General features: G+C 41.0%; 1 long non-coding RNA gene across 1 annotated transcript; it reads right to left on the reverse strand.

Annotated features, from left to right (window-relative positions):
* Positions 1-14801: 14801 nt before the first annotated feature.
* On the reverse strand, positions 14802-20222 carry LOC140698267 (uncharacterized). Its single transcript, XR_012075915.1, has 2 exons — positions 20141-20222; positions 14802-15326 (listed from the first exon to the last, which is right to left on the reverse strand). It is a non-coding gene; the product is annotated as an uncharacterized lncRNA (long non-coding RNA).
* Positions 20223-21072: the final 850 nt, after the last annotated feature.

Here is a 21072-nt window from a genome sequence, read left to right on the forward strand (position 1 = left end):
CCTTGAAAGTGAAAGCGTCAGCAACAGATTTGAAAAAAAATTTAAACTGCTTCCCACCACAGATGCTGTGTCTACCAATCTTATGCTGTGAAGGCATTATTGCCCAGTAATTAAGCATATGGTCTTTGGAGTGAGACTATTCAGGTTTAAATGCAGGTTCAGCCACTTAACAGCCTGACCACCTTGGGCAAAATACTTAACCCCCTTCAGCCTCAGTGTTCTTTTCTGTGATATGACACTAATAAAAGCACAAAATTTCATACGGTTTTAGTAAAAATTTTAGCAATCAGGCATATAAAATGCTATTCGTAAAGCCTGGCGCATAATGACAAAATGATTTTTTTATGTTATAATAAATATCTATCATTATTATTTTAAGTTCATAAAAATGCATGCTGTTCAAAAGATTTTTTAAAAATCTTGACTTTAGAGGTAATTCTATTACCATCCAAGCTTGTAAATAGACGGTCATTTTTCAGTTATGCACGTTATTGAAAGATAATAAAGATCAGCTAATTCCAAATTCCTTTGTGTATACATACACACACACATATATACAATGCACACAAACATATATATAATGCATTGTGTGAACTGAGGACAATATATTTGTCTTCTAAGTGGCCAGTAAAAGCAATTTCCATTTCTCCAGCTCAGGTTATTTGCCGGTGAAAGAAGACAGTCAGGTAGATTCATGTTAGGCATTGCATAAAGTGCATTAGAGTGGAGAGTACACACACAGATAAACATGAATGTTTGTTTGGTGGTGTGCATTGCTTATTTATATGTTTTATACAGCAGACTTTATATGCAGGGTGCCTTTCTGCTAAGGTTTCTGCTTTCTGCTAAGCCAGCTCATTCTTTTCCATTTCTTTCTGTGAACAGTCATCTGGAACTCAACCATGCCGCTCTGCAACTCCGAGAAAGAATCAAAGTTTTCTGCAGCAAGGAAGTTGGATAGGATGAGCACTAGACAGGACACTGCTGGCCACGGAAGAGAAAGCCCCATGTAGGCAGGAGGCCAGAATGTGCCAAGGGGAAGCAAAGACTTCTCTTATCAAAAGAAAAGAGCTTGTACCTCACCGCCTTATCAAGGATAAGACTGTCTCCAGACCAACTCAGCCTTCAAAAAAATGGAGGGAAAAGGAATCCAAGAGGGCTTGCCCTAGCTTTGTGGATATGAGTTAAAATCATTTCCTATTCTGTAACAGAACTCAAGCATATGTAAACCCCAAATTAAACAGCCCACGTAGATACAGACATATGAATTTTTAGAAGGCAGAACAGTGTAGTTAGGGTTGTTAGGTTTAGCAAATAAAAATACAAGATGTCCAGTTAAATTTGAATTTCAGACAAACAACAAATATATTTTTAGTATAAATGTGTTCCCTGCAATATTTAGGGTTTGTTTATCTGAAATTCAGATTGAACTTGGCATCTTGTATTTTATCTGGCAATTCTAAGTGTGATTAAACATGTAGGTTCTGGAGTCATACTGTGGGAATTCAAATTCTGACACTGCCCCTTACCAGCTGTGTGACCTTGGACATGTAACTGAACTTCCTGGAGCCTCAGTTTCTGTATATATAAAATAAGACTAGCATTTGCTTCACCGAGTTGTGAAGATTAAATAATACATAAAAATTAACAATGATAACTGACACATAGTAAATGCTGAATAAATGATAGCTGCTTTTATAGGAAAGATAAACGGTTATTGGCTAACCAAACTTTTTTTTAAATTGACATAATGATTCCAAGTACCTCAAAAAAAAATATAGGTGGAGATGATTTCTTCCCCTTACGTTAATGCTACTTTCAATTTTGTTTACAACAAACTAACACAGCTTTTAGGCCCACTGTCTAGGGCATAAAGGAATACACAACCAGCATCTTACAGTGTCATCAGGCTTTCTATGCCTTCCCTTGATGCATAGCACTCGGACCCAATCTTGGAGATGTCCTAAGCTCCAAATTTCCACTGAGACATTTGGGTTAACTTTTATAAAGTATTACTTAAGTATTTACTAGATAAAACTCAGGAGCCATGTCAGCTCTAGGATAAAGTTTCATCAGAATGGTATTGGTTGTAATCGGAGGCCGTGCTCTGTGGGTTATTTAAGAACAGCCACCTTGTGCGGAGAGTTGCTGTTCTTGACTAGAGGATTTTTTTTAGCACGAAGTTAAAAATCAGACATGAGAAAACATGGTGAAATGTGAAGAACAGTAGACCTGGAATCCAAAAATCTGGTTCTACCATTCAGCATGAGTCACCTAATATTTTTACACATTTGTTTCCTCATTGATAAAATGAAAACATCGATGCTACCTTCAAGGGCAAGAATTAAGTGAGATAATACAATGAACAATACAGTGCTAGGAATGAAATAAGCGTTCAGGAAGTTATCTGTTAACTTGGTAATAGTTTGTTAGTATTTGAATCTGCTTATTCATCAGAAAGAAGACCATATCCCAGAGCAGCCTTGCAGGAAGATTAAAGCCTGGGGTTTGTGCTACTTTCTTTATACAGCTGAGCTAAAACAGTAACTCCTTACTCTGTTCATGTCTGCTTCTGGATGAGAACCAATCGCTTCCAAACAATGATACAACCTAAGGGGAATTCAAGCAAGGACTCCATCTTTCCCATCTCCAGTGGTGTGTGTGTGTGTGTGTGTGTGTGTGTGTGTGTGTGTGTGTGTGTTGGAGGGGGGCAGCGGTGAGATAGAGGAAAGGCCAAAAAAGTAGTTGGAAATTTCCTTTCCATTTTAATAATTAGTTGAGCCAGATACTAAGCTGTGTGTGTGTCAAAAACATTAGTTTGAGGCCAGAAAGTAGAAAACACATTTCTAGTACATTCACAATATTAATTTTGAGTTGAGGGAGCAAATCCCAAATTCAAACCAGATTCAGAAATTATGACCTCAGCTTTTCCAGAGTTTGTACTGATTAGGCTTGTTACAGATTAACCAGAGGTAGAACATAATAGGGGGAAAACACAGGAGAAGAAAAAGTAGAATTCGTGAGATTACTCAAACTCAGAGAATGAAATTTCCTGTCTCAGTGCTTGCTGCTAATAAATGAGACTTAAGAGAAGGAGTGTAATATTTTCTAAGGAGGACCGAAGGGGTGAGTGTTAGGGTTTTGCCAAGGGAATTACCAAGGGTATCGTTTGTCTTGGGCTGGAAGGTCATGGGGAGTGCATCGTTTTGCAGAGCAATACAGGGTGATGGTGAACTAGGGGAGAAGAGCTGGTGGTTGTAGAATGAGCTATACCACTCTTTTTAAATCAGTTAATTAACATTTATACATTAACTACCAGCTGTGTACTCAAGAGCTTAGTAAATATTCAGGGGCTACAATGACACATGAAGCACAGCACCGGTGCCCAGTGTGCCTAGTAGAGGCAAAAGTAACCTACAAGCCTAGTGAGATAGAAGAAAAAGGTAAATGGAAGGCTCTGGAGCCAGAGTGTTAAGAAATCTTGAATGACCAACATTTGGATTAAAAAAAAAGGAAAGGCTAAACTCCAAAACAAAGACTAGAAATAGATGTGCTGCAGAAGAGGAGGACTCCTGACCAAAAAAAGAAAAAAGAAAAAAATCATTAAGTGTCAGGTATGCTGGGAACATGATTAAAGGCCTCGCCTGGACTTTGAACTTGGCAAAGGTTTGAGTTAAGAGGAAGCATTTCTCAAGCCCTTCCTTTGGCTCCTGCAGAGCTGAGGCGCGTGGTGTAAAGAAAGGCCAGGGCGTGTGCTCCCAGGACAGGCATCTGAAATGCATCATAATCTCCTTGCTGGGAGTTGTAGGGCTTCTCACTGCCCCTCTCGTCACCCTTTGAGCCACTATTGCCAAAATGAACAGATTATCACAATTTCAGCCCATGCAACGATCTCACTAATGCTCATTTGCTGACTTTAATGAGCTCCAGAACCACTTTGTATGATCTTACAATCAGCTCAGGTTTATCACCAAAAGAATCTTATTCAAGAGGTCCACTTTGCAGAACTCAGATACATTGATGTGAAAATGAATTCAAACGAATTCTTGTGGGCATTGGAGGGCCCTCGAAGTTCCCTAACACCATTAAGCACAGAAATGTTAGATGCTGGCGGTCCTGATGAGCTGGCTTTTGTACTATACCTGTCTTGCCAACTACATTCACGTAGCCTTTTGTTCTCTCTTCAAATTTCACAGCATCCTCTGCTCTGCCTAAAAAGGAAAACTCACGTCTTCGAGCTATTACAATAAAACTATTGGCAGAGCATAAAGTGAGAACAGAGCCTTGCTTTAATTTATTGCACCACGCAGATTTATTACACATCAGCGTAATAATAACAACGCCTAACGACACCGTGACTTGCCGTCTGATAATCTCCTCCTCTGCTCCAGTAGGAGTGCAGAGGCGGGAGCCTGAAGGGCCCTGTAGGCTCCCTGTATGGTGCTAAGCGCTGCTGGGCACACTCTTGGCTCGGTGCCACGAGATGATGTGGTACCACTGGGCCGTGCAGCGCCAAGATGTAATGCAGAGCTGGTGAGGAGATGCAGTGTTTGGACGGAAAGCACTGGAAGCAGTTTGCCAGGTCTGGAAAGGACTGTTTCCACAGTTGCTCATTGCTAGTGAGTAAGCGTCCTCCTTCTTCTCATAAGGGATTTTTCTACCTGCATTACGATGAGAACACACTTTGAGAACCGTAGAGGTGAGGAAGTCCTTCACAGGGCGTCTTACCTGCCTTTAGGCAGCACCACACTTAAAAGAATCCCAGACCTTTAAAGTTAAATCTGTTCGGAGTTTCTGAGGAACAACAAACAAAATGCAGGGTTAAAGATAATCACCCCTCAGGCCAAAGATCTCCTTCAAGGTTCTCTTTTGGGCTGCTTCTCTGTTGCTTCAGTGTGGCTTCTGAGCCCTGGGGTGCCCCATCAGTCTTGGCTGCTTCCAGGGAAACTGCTCTGAGGCCCCCGGGCACACAGATTGCCCACAGCAACAGTGAAATCCTTACAGAGGACGGCGTCCATCAGAGATGCCCTCCTGCTGCTCCGCTCGCCCTGGAGCTTCTCATTAGATGTTTCTAATTTTTAAGATAATGGGAACTTAATGGGGATTATTTTGATTTCCTCTCACCAGCCGATGCTTTTGTATCCGAAGCCCTGCTGTCCTCAGCTGCACTGCCTGAACAAATTGCATCCTGAACAAGCAAAAGCCGTGGCCCAGGAGACTGCTGACGTGACCTCAGAAACCCACAGTCCAATACCCTTGCTCAGTTTTCTTTTCTCTTAGGCCAAGAGTATTGTCTGTAATAGCATTTGGATTTCCGGCCACCTCGGTGACCACGCTGGACTCTCCTTCCCTCCACCAATTTTAAGAGAGGAAAATATCCCTAACAAATCATCCATGCCTAAGCAATTAATTCTAAGCATTTGGGGGGCTCAGGGTCCTGCTGTTTCCCTGCTCCTTACCACATTTTATAAAAATCAAGAATTTAGTCTGGCCATATTTGGAGGAAACTTTAATTCAAAAAGATACGTGCACGCCAATGTTCATAGCAGCACTATTTACAGTAGCCAAGACATGGAAGCAACCTAACTGTCCATCAAGAGATGATTAGATAAAGAAGATGTGGGTATGTACTACTCAGACATAAAAAAGAACAAAATAATGCCATTTGCCGCAACATGGGTAGACCTGGAGATTGTCATACTAAGTGAAGTAAGCCAGAAAGAGAAGGCAAAATACCATTGGATGTGGAATCTAAAAAAAAAATGAGACAAATTAACTTATTTACAAAACAGAAAGAGACTCACAGACATAGAAAACAAACTTGTGGTTACCAAGGAGGAAAGGATGAGGGTGGTGGGGGAGGGATAAATTGGGAGTTTGGGATTTGCAGATACTAACTTCCATATATAAAATAAAGAGCAAGGTTTTACTGTAGAGCACAGGGAACTATGTTCAATACCTTGTAATAACCTATAATGAAAAAGAATATGAAAAGGAATATATATGTATGTATAACTGAATCACTATGCTGTACACGAGAAATTAACACAAAGTTGTAAACTGACTGTATGTCAAAAAAAAAAAAGAATTTAGTCTGGCCATCATCCATTACCTGATTGTACTCTAAGATGAAGATCTGCCTTCTCCAAAGACAGTTTCAAGACCAAAAAGATTGGAAAATTATGTATAATTAACCCTTAGAGAAATGAAATGACCTCAATAAATATTTTTTGAGATTATTAGGCCCAGGGGATTCAAAGACATTGTCCCTATCTTCTGTCCAAAGCTTTGATTTTCTTCTCACTAAACGAATCTGGTTTTTTTGTTGGTTTTTAAAAAATTATTTCAATTAAGTGGCGGTCAGTGGGGTAAATTGGCCCTTGGGGGTTTTTATCCTGTCGAAATGCTGGCAAGCCACAAAAATAAGCAAACCGCCATCATTAGTAGACCGACTGTGCCCAACACTTCACAGGATGGGCCAGTTTGGGGTGTCCCCTGTTGGCTGCTAGCTATTAGGACCACTCAGCAAATCTTGAATCTTGGAAATCACTTCAGTCCTGTGATGGCTGATTCCTGGTAGGTAAGAAACCATGTCAGTCTTCTGTCTGAGCTTCAGTGTAGCATTATCGCTACCAACGTCGGCTTCTGGCAGTAGGCCTTCATCCTACAACTAGCCCCAAAGCAACTCAACAAAGCCGAAGAGGCTGATGAGTCAGAAAAGGAGAGAAGCCCAGTCCTGGGTCTGTCCAGAGAGGTGACAGGCCTGGACGCTTCAAAACACACTGCTGATCACCTTTCATGGAGGGCCCTAGAATGTTTTAACTAAACAGTTGTTTTGAGGATGAATTTGTAAGACAGGCAATTAACCATCCAGCTATTTTGTGGGATGGTTGTCAATGGGTTGGCCCAAAGGGAGGAAAAAGGAAAAGGGCACCAAAGAAGGCAGATGACTGACGGTGTAAGACGGCAAGTAGGTAGAAACTGTCGCATTGTAAATGAGTCAAAAAAATCAAAATTATGTCAGGAGTGGGGACTCATTTTTAATTATTTTGGTGATGATGATTTTATTTTTTTTAAATTAATTTATTTATTTTAAGGGTATTAGCAAAACTGCCATCCTGGCCACTGAGAATTGATTTCAAGGAGAACCAGCATGTAATAGGGACCCGGACAAGAGTTTGGATGAAAGGGTGGCAGTGAGGGGGATCAGTGAGGAGATAAGAATGAGGCGGAGGCTTCAGCCCCACAAGAAATGGCCGCTTGACTTCAAAGGGTGCCTTTGTCACCGACAGCGTTCAGGAGAGCAGACAGTGTGCAGAAACTTGGCTCGCTGGCCCCTGATGTTGACTGATAAGGCAGTCTCAGTGTTGAGCACCGGGCACGGGCTCCTTTGCTACCTTCATCAGTCTGGAGGTGCTGACGTTGCTGAGAGCGTCTCCGCCGCAGCCCCAGGGCCTCTTCCCACTTCCTCCTCTTCTCGTTGCTCTTCTCATTAGAGAGGCCAAGGCCCACTCTAGCCTGCTTTGCATCTCTTACATCAGAGGCTTGGGATGGCCGATTGCAAACGAATCGTTGCAATCTTTTCCTTTCATGCTGTTGAAGTTTGAGCAGAGAGGCAAAAAGTCAGCGGCCCAGGAACAAACAAATGTCTACGTTTCTAAAATGAGTCGGCAATGAGGCTTCTCTGAAAATGCAGGGTGCGGCAAAGACAGCATTCAGGGCAGAAGCTGAGCAGGATCTCACAGATTCTCAATCCTACAAATTTTCCTTGTTCTGTTGAAAAGAAAAAACAAAAGCCAGATACTAGCCTCTTACCTGGCATGGTATGAAGACTCTAAATGATGTTCACTATTTTTTTAATTGCACCCTGTGCTGTTCAACTGGGAAGAGTGGGTTTTTGATTCCAACACGACTGTTCGTGCCTCAGACGGGGAAGGAGAAGGGTGAACATAGTTTAAAAAGGGAAAAAAATTATCTAAAAATTTCTACCATGACAAAAATTAAAGTTCAGTTTCCAAGCCAAAGGAACATTCTGTCAAATCTACACTGCACCCCAGTTGACACCCTACCGCTTGACTCAGCTCTGCTTAATTTTGGCACCTTTCATCTCAGAAAACACAGTAAATACTAATTACTTTTCACAGCATTCTGAAGTCAGTCGAGTCATTCAAACTCGTAATGATGACAGGCTGGGCAGTAGGTAGCAATTTTCCTTTGTTGTCCTCACCCTTCCCACATGCTGGGAAACTGAGGCACGGAAGGCTTCAAGGTTCTGGACAAAATCAATGGTGTTCCAGGAACCAAACCTTGAGCACTTCCTTCGTCTTTAGGAAGTGGCTTTTTGATTCAGCAGCGGTACTTTCCAGTGCTAGCAATTGTGTCAGCAGCTAAGATGACTCCCGTCCAAGGGGCCCCAGGTTCTCGGCCTCTGCTTCATCTCAGAAAAGCTCTCTGGCTGTTGAAGAAAATGTAGTGGGTGGGGAAGTAGGGTGAAGCATCTGTGAGTTTGGTGGATGGGTCCTTAACTGTATGTTAGCAGGGAAAAGAAGGACTCTGTGATTGTGAATTAATATAACTAGAAGGGACTGGATTTGTCCTTAAAACTATGATAAGAAGCTGGCAGGACCAGCACTACCTCCTCCCTTGGCAATGAAGCGTCGCAGTGCCATGGACAAGCCTAATCCTTCCCCCGCCTTGTCCTGCACACATTGGGTATTGCACACATCCTGTCAACTCTGGGAAGAGGCCATATTGGGGTGGATTTTCTTGAGGCCTTATTTGTTTCCACCTTGAGTAGAGGTCAACAGGACACTCAATCCTAGGTAGATCGCGGTGGTCTTAGAGTAGCTAGATAGTTCAGTATTAGCTGAACTTTGACCATTGTTTTAAAGTGCTAGAAGAGAAAGATGAACAATTGCCACCAGGTAGAGAAGAGTAGACAGTGGGTGCTAGTTTCCTCCCACCTTCACGATCTCTTGCCTCAGAAAAGTGGGAGAAAAGAAACTGACACATCATTTGATGAACTCTCCCTCCCTACAGAGTAGTCCAGTTCTGTATCTCAGCAGAAAAGGGGGAAAGAGGGAGCGGGAACTAACATTTGAGCACCTACTCTATGCTGATCACTTTATAATTTAATCTTCGCTCACAAGATCCTACTGTGTAGGTATGATGATCCTCATTTTTAGAAACAACTTTCTGAGGTTCACACAGTTAAGGAAGCCATGAGGCCAAAATGTAAAACCCAGAGGTTCCGGACCCCACATTCTTTCCAGGAGTATTGTTATGCTGAAGTGCCCATTTTGCATGAAGGCTGACTTGATTCCCAACGCAGCCTACAGGAGGAAAAGGACAGCAGGCTGGTACTGTCTTCTTATATAACATAGTTATCAGAATGTCCTTGATGACAGGAAGGGTCAGGAGGTCAAGTTTGTTTCAATAGCCTATTGGGCTGAGGGATCAGATTCATTGAATGAACACTTTTCTTTCCAGGGTGTAGGGGGCAGTTCTTTGCAAAAGGCCAATGGAAGGAAATACTCTATGACTTGTTTGTTGAAAAATCCAACTAGAGTTTACCTTTAATCATTTTTCAATAAATTTAGGGATACCTTGAAGTAGAAAGACTAGTTTCAAAATCATACTACTCTTAACCCTTGTCATAAGAATAATTATAGGCAAATTTATTGAGGGCTTATTATGTGCCAGAAACTGTTCTTTAGGCTTTATATGTGTTATTTAATCCTCCAACAATCCTTTGAAGAAGGTATTATTATTCTCTATTTTACAGATGAAAGGCACAGAGAGGTTAAGTAACTTGCCCAAGGTTACACAGGAAGGAAGTGGCAAAAGGATTTGAACTTCCAAACCTCGGCACCTATCAGCTACACTTTTTGCTGCCTGTCATCAGGAAGGACTGTATGTTGATAAGAAGGATCGTTTCTGTTCTTGGAGAAGGGTCTTTTCTCATTTGCTGTTTCTAGAGGAACAGCAACATTCTGCCCCATGCAGCACTAGGTCCCTTTACCTGCATTCATGTTAATGTGGCTGGGGAAGCCCACTGAGCTCAGCGCCTCATCCTTCATTACACAGCTTGGCCCGTCTCTTCTCTTGTCTTTTCTCTTTAGCATCTTTCTTGTGATGGGAGTGAGGGGCGATTGTAGACTAGGATCTTCTTTCTCAGATGTGGGTTACCACCCTTTGGTGTGGTCATTGTCCTGGCAGTAAAAAGTGACTGACATCCCACTCCTTGGACACAACAAGTCTCACCACCAGCATCGTCTCACCAGAGAGAGGCAGGCAGGGTTTACCCACACTGAACACTGTGGTTGAGGTTCATGAACGTGTTCTCGTGTTGTCTAAATATAAGCACGTGGACCTCACTGGGGAGAGACCAGGTCTTCAAAGAAAGGTCTTGGGGACCCCACCCCTAGCACTGCGGAGATGGAGGGAGGAAGACTGCAGCTGCTCAGCTTCTGATTCTGACGGCTGAAACTCACATCTGCCTCCTGTTTCCTGTGTAAACCAGGATTGCTAAATTACTCACTCCACTCAGATGTGTAAAGAAAACACAGTTTCTTTTTTCTCTAAATCATTTTGATATCTTTTATGAGTTCCCACCTGCTGGGTAGCAAGAGGGCAAAAAAACTAATTTTAGTTCAATAGGTTTTAAAACTACGTCAGTCAAAATTATTCACTGTCTCTTTAGGCTTCACTGTGTCTTTGAGTTAAGGCTCCGTCTTTCAGGTTCTTCCCTTCTTCTGCTTGCCTCTCTGTAAGTGGTACCTGCCACCCATGGGTCTGAGACCAGGACCCTGGCTCCCTCACCCCATGCTATGCCCTCTTAAACACGCTGCTTTAACAGGGGATTTTATGGGAATGGGAAACAGCTCTCCTGCCCTTAACATTCCCTTAATTTATTCCGTTCTCTTCAGGCAGAGACCTGGAGAGGAGAGGCCAGGAGAAAACAAGGGGACCCCGGGCCTGGCATGCAGCTGCCCGCCCATCTCCTTCTAGCATCACACTGCAGAAGGAGGCCTGCTAACTATCACAGGCGGAAGAGTATTTTCTTTATGCTAAGGAGGGAATTCTAAAATTAGAGTGCCGGTTCTTAAACTTCTAAAGGCTATGCATTATCCAGTTTGTTTTTTCCAAGCTTATTCTAAGTAGCTGTCCTGACCTGCCTGAGGCATTACACCTCCAGGCAAGGCCTCTGGGATGTGGGCTGCAAGAAGAGAAGAATTGAAACATAGTCTTTCCTGGATATCTGTCGGGTATTGGTTCCGGGACCTGCTGTGGATACCAAACTCCTCGAATTCTCAAGTCCCTCATATAAAGTGGTGCTGTATTTGCATATTAGCTAGCACACCCTCCAGTATATTTTAAATTATCTCTACGTTGCTTAATAGCTAATGCAAATGTTATGTAAATAGTTGTCAGGGCAGCAAATTCAAGTTTTGCTTTTTGGAACTTTCGGTTTGCCTGTTTGTTTCCTGAATATTTTCCGTCTGCCGTTGGTTGAATGTCTGAATGTGGAACCTGCAGATATGGAGGACTTACTATACTGTGTTTGCTGAATATTGTCCCCATTATATCCGTGTGGGATTGGGGTGGCTGAAGGGGAGGGAGGATTCTAGAATGTGTTTAAAAGTGCTCCTCAGAGGAGAGGCAGTTCGGTGTGGTGCTTAAATGACTGGACTCAAGATCCAAACCAGGCTCTGCTATTTCCTTATGATTTAGACAACTTTATTTATATGTAAACTTTATTTCTCCATCCTTAAAATGGGATCTTAGTAGTATACATCTCATGGAGTGATTACAAAGTTTAAATTGGTTAACATATATAAAGAACTTAGACTTTGCCCCATCTCATAGTAAATATTCAACCAATGTTAACCATTTAGATTCCGAACACATACAATATTAAATTTTAAGCCTTGGAAGCTTCTTATATATGACATGGGGGAAAGAGCATGGATTTTAAAAGTAGACAACTTAAGTGATATGATGTTGAACAAGTTCTATGGCCACTGTGAGGCTGAGTCTGAAGAACGGGGCTGGTAATGTCACAGGATACCTGTCAATGAAATGAGATACTGTGTGAAACAGTTGGCAAAGGGTTGGGCAGATAATTGAAGTTCAACCAACGTTTCTTCCCCTTTCTCCTTAGATCAGGAGCATGTTCTTCTATAAAGGGTTACTGTTATATCCTCAACCAGGAACCTTAAATTTTATAATCCCCTAACTGGCTGGTGCATAGGACAAGCCTGACAGATTCATCGACAAATTCAAATAAGCCTCCAGCTGGGGAGGTTCAAGACCCAGAAGGTCTTCCTGTCACATGTGGCTGGTCAGAGGACACTTCCTGGCTTCTGCTCTTCACATCTTCTAAAGTGGGTACACCTTACCTTCTCCCTCCTCTTTGTTAGTTTCACTGTGATCCGCTGGAGGATCTGCATCTGCTTTCCTCGCATTACTCAACCCACACTTGGAGAGAAGTGTGTTTGCATAAATACTAGCAGATGAATTTTTAAAATATCACTTTTCTCTTCTGGCACTCTGTGAGAGAAATGAGCAAATATAAACAGAAGAGTATCGTACTAGAAACATAGCAGATGGGTTCCTGCTGGGATCTGGACTTTCCTGGAGTTTACACATTGGGGAGATGTAGGATCATGACAAAATTCACTGATAAGGCTCTTGCTTTTTGTTTCTTGGGCACAACAGTAACTGCTTAATGACTGAGCATAATGAGCACTTTCAGCCCCACTTTTCCCTTTTGGGGAACAAGAAGGATGCTGCAAGCACTCTCTGTAGGAGGGACTTTCTTCATAAGCTTAGCATAAATCCAGTTTGATTACGGAATCAAGGAGAGGAGAAAAAGAGTTTATCTTCACTTCATGTTGCAAGGGCAGGAAAAACAAAAGGAAACACTTCTCTTCCCATGTCAGATGGCTTCATGCTTATGACCAGGAGTTTATCATGGATATTAACAAATGGAAACAGATGACACACACTCCCTGACCAATCCTGATTTGGGCCACCTCAGTTCAGACTACACATTCTGAGAAACACATCGATATCTGGGGAGTTGATCATTAACTCCAGTTTACACCTTTGACCTCATCTTGGTTAGGTATTATTTTCATTTATTCATTCAACAGATTTTATTGGGCATCTACTATTGACTAAGCACTGCCTTAGGAGTGCAAATATAGCAATGAAGAAAACAAGTTTGGTCCCTGACTTCACAAAACTCAAGTCTAGTGGGAAAACAGACACATCTCATGAGCTAGTCATTTTATTACACAGGTATTAAAAGGTGCAGTAAATCAATAGTCTCTATATCCATCAACCATAATATGTCCCAAAAACTGGCCTTGGAGAAAATAGGGGGTAGAAGCTCCCTGTGGCTTCCTGTTGTCAGAGCCCCCACGGGGTCTTTAAAATCACCCCATGGGAGGGCTCCTTATCCACTGATGGACTTGGCTTCATGAGTTGTCCTTAGGGTCTCTCAACAGATTGCTGTAATGACTTCTGGATCTCAGCAAAAGCCTCACCTTTAATCAATAAGTATTAACTCATTTTTTTTATTACAAGCATGTTTCTCCGGGTTAACAAGAGAGGCCACATGATGTATCGCAAAGACCACAGGCTTTGAAATCAGCCCTGAGTTCTAATCTTGGCTCTAATATTTATTAGCCATGTCCCCTTGGGCAAGTTACGTCACTTTTCTATGGTTTAATGGCCTCATATTGGGAAAATAGCCCTTAACTCTGGATGCTTGAGATTCTTAAATGAAATAAGCCCTAAAAAGTGATTAGCATGAAGCACATGCTCCTTCATTATGCTTAGGGACTGTATTCTATACGATGCAGGACTTGCCTTTGAAAGAAAATAGCATTTTCATGAAATAGTTAATGATCACCATACAACTATGAGCTATTTGGTAAATGGTAATTTATACCCAGAGCTGACTATGCTTATCCTGACTACAGCCAACTCTTCCTGCTTCTGCTGCCCTAACTCTGCAGTTCAAAACATACCCACCCCACTCCCGCCAAGCAGGGAAGCCCACAAGACATCAGAATGCTCCAATAAGGAATCAGAGTAAGAGTAAGATAAATGTTTCAAAATGAGGTCCTCAGCCTTGTCACACTGATTACACTATTGCCCTTTATTTCACTATTCTTTCCAATCATTAAAGGATTATCTGTTATCTCCAAGATGTTTGAAAATACGGGGCTGGAGATGGAACTTCAGGGCCACATTCGGAAAGAAATACACAGCTAGATGCTGGAGACATTGCCTTAAGCAATTTCTATGTCCTTCAAGACTCCTGTACCAGAAATCCTTAGTCTTAGTGCAAGAGGGATAGATTCCCCCAAGAAATCTGATTGGCGGCTCCATCTGATTGTCTTTCCTATTGATTCCTGTCAAAGTGCTCAGTTACCGACCCAAATATTATTAGGATTTACCACATAGCTAAGTGATGGGGCTAATGTGCAAATCTCCAAATTTTGTGCATTAATTAAATAAAGACATGGTTTTTAAAAACTGGAAACATATGTAATGTCCAAAACATAGGGGATGATGAAGGTAACTCTATGGGTTATATATCAACTATTAGTAATTACGGTTATATAATTTTCCAGATGATAACAGAAAAAGATATTTAGCAAAAAGCAGTGTCCAAAATTTTATATACAGATTGAAAGCAACGGTGTTAAAAGAATAAATCTATGCCTACGAAAGGACTGGAAGGAAACACACTAAAACGTTAACATTCTGAGTGTTAAAACTGTGGCTAGCATTTTTGTTTCTACTTTTATTTTTATAACAAACGTATATAGTTTATATCATCCTAAAAAGATGATATTGTTCATTTTGAAATGAAGAATTCTGAGGCCAAGAATATGGACTTCCCTGAGATGACTTCCACGAATCATTTCCAAAGAGGAGTTTTAGTAATTCACCGGTTGGCTCAGCTGAGGGTAAGTTGAAGTGAGCAGAGGGAGCCTTTTTCAGGAACTTAATGGGGATCAGAAAGTTTGCCTTGATCAAGTCTTGGGTTCTGGTCTTTCTTTATAGGGACTGTAATGTTCTCTTTCTCGCTGCCCAGCCTTGCTCTTTTCAGGTCATGGCATGTGCCTGTGCTCTTCTGCAGGATGCGGGGTCGAGGGGCTGGCTGTGGGAGACGAAACCAAAGGCTGATTCCAGCGCCCACTGCAGACTCAAGTGGAGCGGGACACGGCTGCACACTTAAAAACCCGAAGCAACTTATTTTGTTTTCCTCTGTTTTTAAGGTAGTCCCCAAACTTCCTGGTTTTGACCTAAAACGAGAACCAAACAGCTTGTGAGCAAATCCAGTCATCCTCATGATCTGTGACAGCCTATCTCAGGGGACATTTTATACTTTTTTTTTCCCTTAAAAGATTCTCCTGACAGCCATGCCACAGTAACAGTCCTAGATACATTGGTAGCCCTTGTCCCGTGCACATGTGGTTTTTCTTTCTGGCTTCTTGTGACAGTTTAAAAGTCTCGGAGAAGGACTGTGGGCTGGCCAGGCAGATCCCCATGAAATCAGACCATTAGACATGTTCCAAGGGCTCAGCCTCTTCAACTCCATTTTTACGTAGAAAAGTAGAAAAAGTAGGAGTCACGTCCTAAGCTACCAGGACACATGCCCTGTGGCTTCCAAGCCACGCCGATCCTGGTGGGGCAGCATCCCCGGATCTCTCAGCAGAGTTGCAGCCTTTGCTGCCCATGCTGTTCATTCCCAGTGCAGCCTGGAGCCTTAGCCTTGAGCTGGCCATCCAGCTCCACTATTATGCTTCAAGATAAGGTTTTGGGAAAATGATGCTGTCGAAAGAATCCCAACAAACAGAACAGTACAAAGAAGTCATTTAAACTATGTCCTGACTCTTGTCACCCAGTTACCTTATGACCAGAAAGGGAATGGCCCTGGAGCAATATCACTGGGTCCCTGATTAGCAGCCCTGCAGCAACCAGGACAAAGAATTCCAAGCCCTAGGACTCAGAATTTGTGAACCAAAGATGACAGCGGTCAGATGACTTGTCCAGCCGGGTTTTACTAGACAGTCCAGTGTTAGCAGTTCCCTAGAGGGCTGCACTTAGCCTGAGTCAGCCAGGGTGTGACAAGCCACAGTGCTGATCTCACCTTTGCAAGCCAACCAAGTTCCCTGCCCCCTCCTCCCACTCAGCTGCTGTCAGCCACCTCTGCCAACTTGTTCATTTTGTTTCTATTTTTTTCTCTCTCTCTCTCTCTCCCCTTCTCTGGGCAGCTACCTCCTCTGCTATTTACCCTCCCCAACACACCCGCTGATCTTCAGAGCTTTGCTGTTAAGTGTGATGACTCATTTGTTACTTAGGTATTTTGGGTTCGTTGCTCTTCAGCCACTTTACGGAGAAGAACCACACAGAGCCAAAACAGAGAAGAGAGGAAATGGGGGTGTGCAGATGGGAGGGGATGGGGCAGAAATCCAAGAGCTGCTCTGGAAAAATTCAGGGGAGGTGCTGTTGTCAAAGCTCAGACTCAGAGAACAAGGCCATTCCAAAAGCAACAATGGGAAGGAAACAGTGCTTTGATTAAAACTTCATTGAGAGGCCTGGACACACACCCCAGAGACCTCCCACAGGGAGATGGCGTGTTCAGGAATCCAAAAGAATCGTCATTGCTCTTCGGGAGTATTTATGAGCAACCACACCCAAGCTGTGTTGACTTGGCCAAAGCAAGGTGGAAGGGTGCAGTTACAGGGCAGCCAAGCACCACCTACAAAATGCAATCCAAAATATTTGCCCTCAGCTTCAGGCTCCCACTCCCCAGTAACCGTGTGCCTTTGGCTCAACTGTCTCTATCTGCTTAGTGGACGATATCTGATGTGGAGTTGCTGCTGTCCTGAGTAGACAGACACTGCTTATGTTGTGAACAATGGGATCATCGTAAGTGATAGGTCAGCCAGAAGATTCATGAGTCTATGTTGTTCAGAGGCTTCCAGAAAGTTGTTGTTTTGAAATTAATTTTCCTTAAATTTTCCCCCCAAGAATATGCAGTCCCTGACTCTTCTGCTTACACTGTAAGCCTGCCTTGTTCTAGTTCCAGTCTCTTTAGTAAGAGTCTCGAATTACTGTTTGTGACATTCGCCATCCGTTTCTAGTTTGGGACTTGCAAGTTTAGCATGTTGGGAGATATTCATTCCTTTCTAATTATGCATTCTTTAATTCGATAAATATTTCCTAAGTGCCTAATGTGGGAGGCAGCTCTTCAGGTCCAGAGCTGGGGCACGAGATGGAGCAATTCCAGAAGAGGATTCTGAGCTCTCTCTGAGAGAAAGAAGCTGATGAAAACAGAGGGAGGACTAATTCATGACAAATCTCATGATTATTGAATTTGGGCTGTTAGTTCCTTCTTATGCAGCATGGTATGTTAAAAGAGTTGGTTGTACCCAACAGCTGCTACATGCAAACCATTTTCCTGGAAACAGTTTAAAATATAAAAAAGGTATATTATGGAAGTCATATATTGGGATGATGGAGCAGAAAGATAAAGGATTTAAATTCTCTGATGGCATTATGCCACCATCTTAGCCCAGGTAATAACAAATCAGTATCACATAGTTCACATTCTCTGATCTTACACACACAAAAAAACACCTTACTTTAAAACTTACATTTTAAAAAACTCACTTTAACTTCCATAAATTAGGAAATCTAAAGATACTTCTAAACAACATTAGGAATAAATAATAACTAAGGAATCAAAGAAAAAATCTTAACTTTAATCATACAGTACAGAAAGCTAAATAATAAGATATATTTCTAAACTCATGTGATATAGCAAAAGCTGTAGAGAAATTTACAAAAGCTTTAAAACACTTATTTAGAAAAGAAGAAAAACTAGAAATTAATGAGCCATGTGTCCAACTTAAGACACTTGAAAAAGAAATGACAGCATACAAGGAACAAAGAAGAAAAGAAATACTATAGAGGAGAAACTAATTAAATTAAAAACAAAGTTACATTAGAAATGACCAAGAAAACAAAAAGCTAGTGTTTTGAAAAGTGTGTGTAGTAAAATTGACACATTAAGAGAAAATCACTACATAAGAATTTTTTTTAAATAAAAAATTTTATAAACTTAATGCAACTAAATTTGAAAACTTACATGAAATGGCCAGTTTCCTAGAAAAAGGAAACTTACCAAAATTGACTCAAGAAGAAATAGAAAATCTAATTACACAGCTGTAGCTATTTTTAAAAAGCTGAACTGGTAGTTTACAAACGAAAACAAAAACACGAATGTATGGGACAAAGCAAAAGCAGTTCTAAGAGGGATGTTTATAGTGATACAAGCTTAAGTTAGGAAACAAGAAAAATCTCAGATAAACAACTTAACCTTATACCTAAAGGAACTAAAAAAGGAAGAACATACAAAACCTAATGTTAGTAGAAGGAAAGAAATCATAGAGATCAGAGCAGAAATAAATGAAATAGAGACTGAAAAAACAACAGAAAAGATTAATGAAACTAAAAGCTGTTTCTCTGGAAAGAAGCAAAATTGATTAACCTTTAGCCAGAATCATTAAGAAATAAAAGGGAGGGGACCTAAACCAATAAAATCAGAAACGAAAAGTTAAAACTGATAGCACAGAAATACAAAGGATCATAAAAGACTGTTACAAACAACTATGTGCCAATAAAATGAATAACCTAGAAGAAATGGACAAATTCTTAGAAAAGTACAATCTCCCAGGACTGAACCAGGAAGAAATAGAAAATAGTAATAGGCCAATTACCAATAATGATATTAAATCAGTAATTAAAAAACTCCCAACAAGCAAAAGTCCAGGACCAGACGGCTTCACAGGAGAATTCTACCAAACATTTAGAGAAGAGCTAACACCTATCCTTATGAAACTATTCCAAAAAATAGCAGGGGAAGGAATACTTCTGAACTCATTATGAGGCCAGCATCACCCTGACACCAAAACCAGACAAACACATCACAAAAAAAGAAAATTACAAGCCAATATCACTAATGAAAATAGATGCAAAAATCCTCAACAAAATATTAGCAAACCAAATATGACAATACATTGAAAGAATCATACACTATGACCAAGTGGGATTTATCCCAGAGATGCAAGGATTTTTCAACACCTGCAAATCAATCAACATGATACACCACGTTAACAAACTGAAGAATAAAAACCATATGATCATCTTAATAGATGCAGAAAAATCTTTTGATAAAATTCAACATCCATGTATGAAAAAATCCTCCAGAAAGTGGGCATAAGGGAGCATATCTCAACATAATAAAGGCCATATTTGACAAACCCATGGCTAATGTCATACTCAATGGTGAAAAGCTGAAAGCATTTCCTCTAAAATCAGGAACAAGGCAAAGATGCCCACTCATACCACTTTTATTTAATGTAGTATTGGAAGTCCTAGACACAGCAATCAGAGAAGAAAAAGAAATAAAAAGAACCAAAACTGGAAAAGAAGTATACACAGAAAATCTTAAAGGCACCACCAGAAAACTACTGGACCTTATCAAAGATTTGGTATAGTTGTAGAATACAAAATTAATATACAGAAATCTGTTGCAAATCTACACACTAACAATGAACTATCAGAAAGAGAAGTTAAGCAAATAATCCCATTTACCATTCTGTCAAAAAGAATAAAATACCTAGGAATAAACCTACCTAAGGAGGTAAAAGACCTGTACTCAGAAAACTATAAGACATTCATGAAAGAAACTGAAGATGATGCAGACAGATGGGGAAAGATATACTGTGTTCTGGGATTGGAAGTATTAATATTGTTTTAATTACCATACTACCCAAGGCAATCTACAGATTCAATGCAATCCTTATCAAAATACCAATAGTATTTTTCACAGAACTAGAACAAATAATTTTAAAATTTGTATGCAAACACAAAAGACCCTGAATAGCCAAAACAACATTGAGATAGAGGACAGTGCTGGAAGAATCAGGTTCCCTGACTTCAGACTATACTACAAAGCTACAGTAGCCAAAATAGCTTGGTGCTGGCACAAAAACACATAGGTCAATGGAACAGAACAGAGAGCCCAGAAATAAACCCACACACTTACGGTCATTTAATCCATGACAAAGGAGGCAAGAATATACAACAGAAAAAGTCTTTTCAATAAGTGGTGCTGGGAAAACTGGACAGGTACCTGTAAAAGAATGAAGAGTAGAAAAGAGAAAGTATGAAAAAGGAGGAGAGAACGGTGTCACAAAAACCAAAGGGGAAGAAGTGTCAAGGAGGGAGATTCCATAGTGTTAAGTACTGCAGAGGGGTGAGGTGAGATACGGCTAGGCCACATGGAGGTCACTGGTGACCTTAGAGAACAGTGTCATTGGTATGGTAAGGATAGTTGTCAGATTGCTGATTGCAGCAGGCGGTCAAGTGAATGCGACATGAAAGTGGAGACAACAATAAGTGGACTTTAAAGACTTGACTTTGAGGGAAAGAGAAAGGGCTAGAGCTAGAAGGGACGAGCATGTGTGGAAGAGTAAGGCTTTTTTTTTTAATTCTTATTTTTTATTAAAATGTAGTCAATTTACAATGTTAGTTTCAGGTGTACAGCAAAATGATTCAGTGATACATGTTCATACATACATACATATATGTATTTTCAGGTTTTTTTCCATTACGGCTCATTACAAGAAACGGAATATAGTTCCCTGTACTATACAGTAGGTCCTTGTTGTTTATCTGTTATTTAGATAGTATTGTGTATCTGTTAATCCCAAACCCTTAATCTATCCTTCCTCCTACCTTTCCCCACTGGTAACCACAATTTATTTTCTATGTCCATGAGCCTATTTCTGGTTTGTAAATAAAATTTGTATCTTTTTTGTAAAAGTTGTTTTGAAAGAGAGAAGGGATGAAAATATTTGTATGCTGTCAGGAAAGTTAATGAAGAAGCAGCTCAGAATCAAGGAGATGGAAATGATTAGTAGAGCAAGAGTTTCCTGAGGAGGAGGCAGAGATCAGATGGAGGGATTAACCTGGAAC

Source organism: Vicugna pacos, chromosome 9, assembly GCF_048564905.1.
Source record: "Vicugna pacos chromosome 9, VicPac4, whole genome shotgun sequence".
In the NCBI taxonomy this organism is placed as follows: domain Eukaryota; kingdom Metazoa; phylum Chordata; class Mammalia; order Artiodactyla; family Camelidae; genus Vicugna; species Vicugna pacos.